Raw genomic sequence first — 6,401 nt, 5'->3', positions numbered from 1 at the left:
GCTCTGTTTGGTTGAAAGGGGAATTTAATGGGAAGGGAAGTGAAATTTTCATATTTAAAAAAGAAATGTTTATAATCGTTACCGCATTTGATTATATCATTAACTTTAAATCATTCCATATTTGGTTATAAAATTTCATTTTTCTTTGCATTCAAAACACTTTGCTATAATATATAAAAAAAAAATTAAATGTAAAATGTATCATTACTAAATATAGTAAAAAATTGAGCAGTTTATACAATCACATTAGATCGAATCCACTTTGGATTTGATAAATGGATTGCTTGTGAAGCATGTGTTCATGTATGTCCTATAGATCTACTTGTTGTAGATTAAAGATTGAAAACGATATCTTAAAGAAATGATTATCAGCAACGAAATAATCTTTTTTCTTTTTCGAGTCCACTTTTATAAGAAAAAAAATAGGAGCGTAAGAAATGGAATGCAATTGCATGCAAAAGAAAAAAAAGGGAAAATAAGAGATTGTTTTTTCTCTCTTTCATTCTTTTTCTATTTTTTTTCGTCCATATTCGATCCAAAGTAATAGAGATAGAATTCTTATTATGATTCATGAACTAATCTAAAGTCTAATTCTTTTTCAACAGCAATGCAACGATTTGTTCATTGGGCGATTTAGCTAGCCAAATCAAGCTAACCTAGACACCCTACTATCCTATAGATCAATCCATTCCGTCTATGGTGACTCATTCTGTAAGGCAGTGGTGTTCTCCTTTGTTCCTCTATCCTAGTAATTTCCTTTTAGTGAACCTATTTATTCATTGAACCCCGTACGTGTAGTCAGGTTGAATGGACAATTCGAGGTTTATATCATTAACTTCAAAGCATTCATTTTTTATTATAAAATTTCACTTCACTTTGAATCAAAACGCTTTGCTATAATATGCAAGACAAAAATTACATCTAAAAATATCATTACTAAATACAATTCAAAAAATTGAGTAGATTATACAATCAGATTGGATCACATGCGATAACGATTATAACCAAACATAGCTCGGAGGATTCCGACCAAAGGCATAAAAAAATTTTCAGATATAATGAATTGTTAGCTCTTAGTTAGCCTAATACTGTTGATGTTAAAATCTGAGATTTAAGTATGGTTTGGCTTGGGCTATGCTCAAGCTTGTAGATGTAAATCCATACAAGGCCCATTAGAGAGAAAGAGAAGCAAGAGAGAGAAATAGGAATTAAAAAACAAGAGAGTCGGAGACACCAAACCTTTGACTGATCCCTCTCCAGCCACCCCCGGCTGGAGATTATCTAATGTGTTTAGATGAATAATTCGTTGGAAGATCTTTATAGTGAAACATGATTTTCATTTTCTTAAATTGTTTGGTTGCTTTAAGATGTGTTTTTACTTAGAAATACTAACTCATTTGAAACACATATCTAAAGCTAAGTGTGGATCGTATGAGAGAAGGTAAATATCAAAACTCATCTCAGACCATGGAATAAAGTATCGATGTCGAATTGGTTGGATTGGCTGTATCGAATCGGTTTCAGCTGAGATTGATCCCGATACTTGACCGATCCTGAGATGGGTATTGGTATCGTCCTAGGTATCAGATACAGATCGGGATCGGCCGATCCGACCAGATCCGTTAAAAAAAAATTTCTTAAAAACTTAAACCGGTGAAGGACGAACAGAAGAGAGAGAGAGAGTCCTCTTTGATTCTTCTATTTAGGGTTTCTCTCATTTGTTGCGGTTGCAGCCTTGCAAGGCTCTGCTGAAGTGAAGCGGTAAAGATGAGTAAGCTTCAAAGTGATGTGTTGAGAGAAGCTATCTCCCAGATTATGAATGATACCAGGGAAAAGAAACGTAACTTCACCGAGGCACTCGAGCTCTAGATTGGACTGAAGAACTATGACCCTCAGAAGGACAAACGATTCAGTGGTTCTGTGAAGCTGCCGCATATTCCTCGCCCTAAGATGAAAGTCTGCATGATTGGTGATGCTCTGTATGTTGAGGAGGCGGAAAAGATAGGCTTGGACTACATGGATGTTGAAGGGCTGAAGAAGCTCAACAAAAACTGGTAAAAAAGCTTCCTAAGAAATACCATGCTTTCTAGTATATGAGGCTGTCATATAGCAGATCCCTCGTCTTCTAGGGCCTGGTCTCAACAAAGTAGGAAAGTTTCCCAATACTGGTTTCTCATCAGGACCGATTCTAGCCGATACCATGACTGATCAAGGAAAACTGTACGATTTTCGATACTTAACCGATCCTTACCGATTTGGCTGTGACCGATACGGATAATGAGTTCTAAAATCCAGTCCCAAACACACCTAATTCTAGCCCTCATATAAATACTCCCCATTAAGTGGTGGTTCATTGGAATGACAAAAATGGGGAAGCAACCTTCTTCCTTTCATCAAAGATGAAGACTGGCCGCGACTATGCCTCTACACCAATGACGACCATTGCCTCCCTGCTCTGACACGACCAGACATTTTGCATCTTCCCTTCCCTTCTCCAAGCTGAAGGTTTTGCTGATCTCTCTTTGCTTCCAGTTTCAGGTATGATGTTTTCTTCTCTTCGGTTCTAATATTTTAGCCCTAATTTCCTTCTTTTGAGTTTATGATTCTGGAAATTTGGCTATGAATGTTTATTGGATGTCCATATCAGCTACTGTTTCTCTCTCCCTAGCGATCGCGTGTAAGAACTCCAAGACCAAAAACCAGTTGTAGAGTTGTTCTTTTTTTTTTTTTGATAAAGCAGAGTTGTTCTGGTGAGAGCGATATTAGCAAGGATTAAAGTATCGGTATCGGTTATCGTATCGGTCGATCAAAATTAAGATACGTATCGGAGGGTATCGTATCGTATCGAAGATACGCTAAGATACGCTAAAGATACGCACATAAATGGATAAGAAACACTTTTTTATACACTTTTGCATAAAAAAATAGTTAAAAAAAGTTATATATAATATGTATTATGCATAAACAGTAAATTGAGAGTATCGCACTAAGAATTCAAGGTTTATTATTGTCCCATAAATGTAAAATCCTTGTTCTCAACCTTGATTTCCACTTTAGTTAGAGAGAAAAATGGTTGGCAGTAACTTTGGAACAAAAACACCTCAAAAAATTATGTTTTTCTAAAAAATTACCCATTTTGGCCATTTTATGACCGTATCGGTACGTATCGGTGTGTATCGGTCAATACACACCGATACATACCGATACGTACCGATACATATCAAAACGTACATTTCACTTCAATTTTGATTTTTTCATAGAGTATCGGTACGCATCGGTGAGTATCAGTGCGTATCGATGGTGTATCGGTGCGTATAGGTGGTGTATCGGTGCGTATCGGTGCGTTCGATTGTTTTATGATTTGCTATTGTGTGGTACCCACTTGTCTCTCTTGCAAATTAAGGGTGAAAAAAAAAAACAGAAGCCCATTAGTTTAAAAATTGATAAAAGAATTCGGATCTTCAGCAGATCAATTTCTAATACGTATATGGCATATTTTCATTTACTCGATTAAGATTATGTTCATATATAATTTGATTTCATGTCTACACATGGATACTTTCAATATGAGGCATGCTTCTTATTAACTTATAATCCACAAATGCAGATTTTCCGAGGAAAAGGAACACTTGAACATACCAGCAATCAAAAGGAAAACAAGAGGCTACCATCAACTCATGTATAAAGGAGATCTTCTCTATAGAAAACTTGGTTTAAAAGCCTAGGTGTATAGGGTTGGAAGAGGACAGAGAAATCTCTAGGTACAAATGTTTTATTATTATTATTATTATTATTTATGACTTGTTTTTAAACATTATTTGACAGATTAAGTAATCAAACAGTTTGTAATTACTGATTGTACAAAATCATTCTCGCAGATTTAGGTTAACCAAACAGTTTTCAGGAAGAAATAACATAACATAATTACAAGTAACCAAACAGTTTTCTAGAATGTCTCAAAAATAAATAAGATTCATCAAAATCACTCTCTACGGAATCTTTGCCAAATTAGAAAAATAACTCCAACGAATTATATAACCAAACACATCCTAAATCTACGTTTTGACTTCCATAGCTCACAAATGCTAGCTTAGCTTAGTGGTGGCAACTTCAGCTTGAAGAGTTTGCACTCAGAGAAGAAGGTTGTGGGATCAAACCTATCGTATGCATGTGTTAGTGGGTGGGTGTAAGGGTGTCAATTCCAAGCCCCACACCAGTAGACTCGACAGAGTCTGACACGTTTATGGCCCGACCTGGATCGATCCGATTAATAAATGTGTCGACCTCAAGCCCCACACGTTTATTACTATGTAGTACATGATGCAGCCACCTAACCCTATGGGGTAGACTTGACAGAGTCTGACATGTTTTTATGGTCCAACTTAGATCGGCCCGATTAATAAACGTGGTGACCTCAAGCCCAACACGTTTATTAATAGGTAGTATACGATACAACCACCTAATTCGACGGGGCCCGACACATTTATATTCCCAACTTGAACTTACTCTTTTAAACCCGATCTAGCTCGACCTCTTTAATACTATTTGAAATCTCCATTTTGCAACGAATAAAATTGAATAGTAAAGCAAAAGTTCAAGTGGGTTTGCTCCAATTTTCAAGATGGCCAAGAGATTGATCGAGACAAACATTTTTAATAATGGAAATTAAGTATAACAAAAAAATGAAATGTATGTAATTATGGTGGTGAATTAATGGTGGGTTTGCAAGATATGCTTGAGGCAGAACTACGCTTTCAATGGATTAAACTTTTTAGCTTGAGTACTTTGACTATTGCATCGACATTGGGAAGGCCCATTTAGAGTCCATTTAGGGATAAACGAGATCCATAACTCGGCTAAGGCTTGGTTAAGTCTGTTTATGGTAGCCTGATTATAGCTCGAGACCAACCGGCCCCATTATAAACTCCGTTTAGGGATAAACGAGGTCCATATCTCAACTAAGGCTCGGTTAAGTTTGTTTATGGTAGTCTGATTATAGCTTGAGACCAACCGGCCCCATTACAAACCTTACCATGTCCACCCTAACTAAACCGGCGTTCACTGTGTAACCCATTTGATTATGAATAGATTTTTTTATTTTATTATTTTTTTAATAAATTTGAATAACCATTCTCAACCCATTTTCTTTTCTTTTCTTTTCTTTTCTTTTTAGGAATATTTTCATTTTGGAATTTAATGTTCGGTTGCTTAGCATACGCTAACGCTTTTATGTCTTTCTAAATCCTCCAACAGTAGGAAACCTCCCGCAATTCAAGACGGCAAAGAATGCTATCTCATATGAAGTAAAATAGGGGAGAAATCAAAACTAAACGATTCCTCTTTGATTATCTCATTATTCTGATATGTTCGACCAAACGGCTACGCTACATAAGTAGAAATCACGAAACCCTAGATTTTTACGGCGACGGCAACTCTGGAATGTTCATCTGAAGTCTGAACCAGTAAAAGAAGACTGCGCTCGATCTTTAAGCTAACGACAACTACTATTACAGTCGCTCTCCTCAATTGGCACCTGCAATAGAAGCAAGTTATCACGTAGGTGTTGCAGAGGGAGAGATTTCAAACGATCCACTCCGCTTTGAGCCTTTCAGCTATATTTTCAATCCGAGAAGTAGCTTCAGACTTCAGATTAACGATGCCAGGAGGTGATCTACCTGATTCTGCCTATTAACGCACATAAATACCATTTGGAATTTCGTTTTCTCTGCTTCAAATATATAATGTTGCGAGGGCTGAGGAGTTTATTTAAATTTTCGTTCTTTTTTTTGGCAGGGAGTCAATCCGAAAGAGAAGATAAGGTATCGATGGAGTTAACCGAGGAGATCATTCAAAGCATGGAAGTTGGTATGGCGTTTCGAGATTACGTGAGTACCTTTGCTTTCTCGCTCTCTTTATCTCTCTTCCTTTTCTTCTTCTAATATATTTGATCGATTGGTGGATGACATCGATTTCTCTCCAATCTTTACAACCCCCCCCCCCCCCCCCCCCCCCCCCTGGGCGCCTCCCCACAATCCCCCACCCCAAAAAAAAAAAAAAAAATGTAAAATTCATGAATAACTGAGATTAGGGAAATCAGCTATATGTTTATGGGTTCTGTAATGAATTCTAAATCCCTGACTTTTTAGACGAAAAGTTCTGATCTGAGTAATCAATACCACTTCTCTCATGTTATTTTCATCTTTCTATCTGTTAAAATTTCAGTAGTATTTTACTTTCACATGCTGAAGATTTTATGAGTATTATACATATATATTTGGGGGTGAATGGGAAATTAATTAAGTGAAGCAGAGTAAAAAGACAAAACCTGAAAGCTCGACAGATGGGGAACCCCTATGGCCCTATCTACTCAGAAAACAACTTAAAAGACGATACATCAAAAC

This window comes from Macadamia integrifolia, chromosome 4 (assembly GCF_013358625.1).
Source record: "Macadamia integrifolia cultivar HAES 741 chromosome 4, SCU_Mint_v3, whole genome shotgun sequence".
NCBI classification, from domain to species: domain Eukaryota; kingdom Viridiplantae; phylum Streptophyta; class Magnoliopsida; order Proteales; family Proteaceae; genus Macadamia; species Macadamia integrifolia.
Note: the sequence above shows the minus strand (reverse complement) of the source record.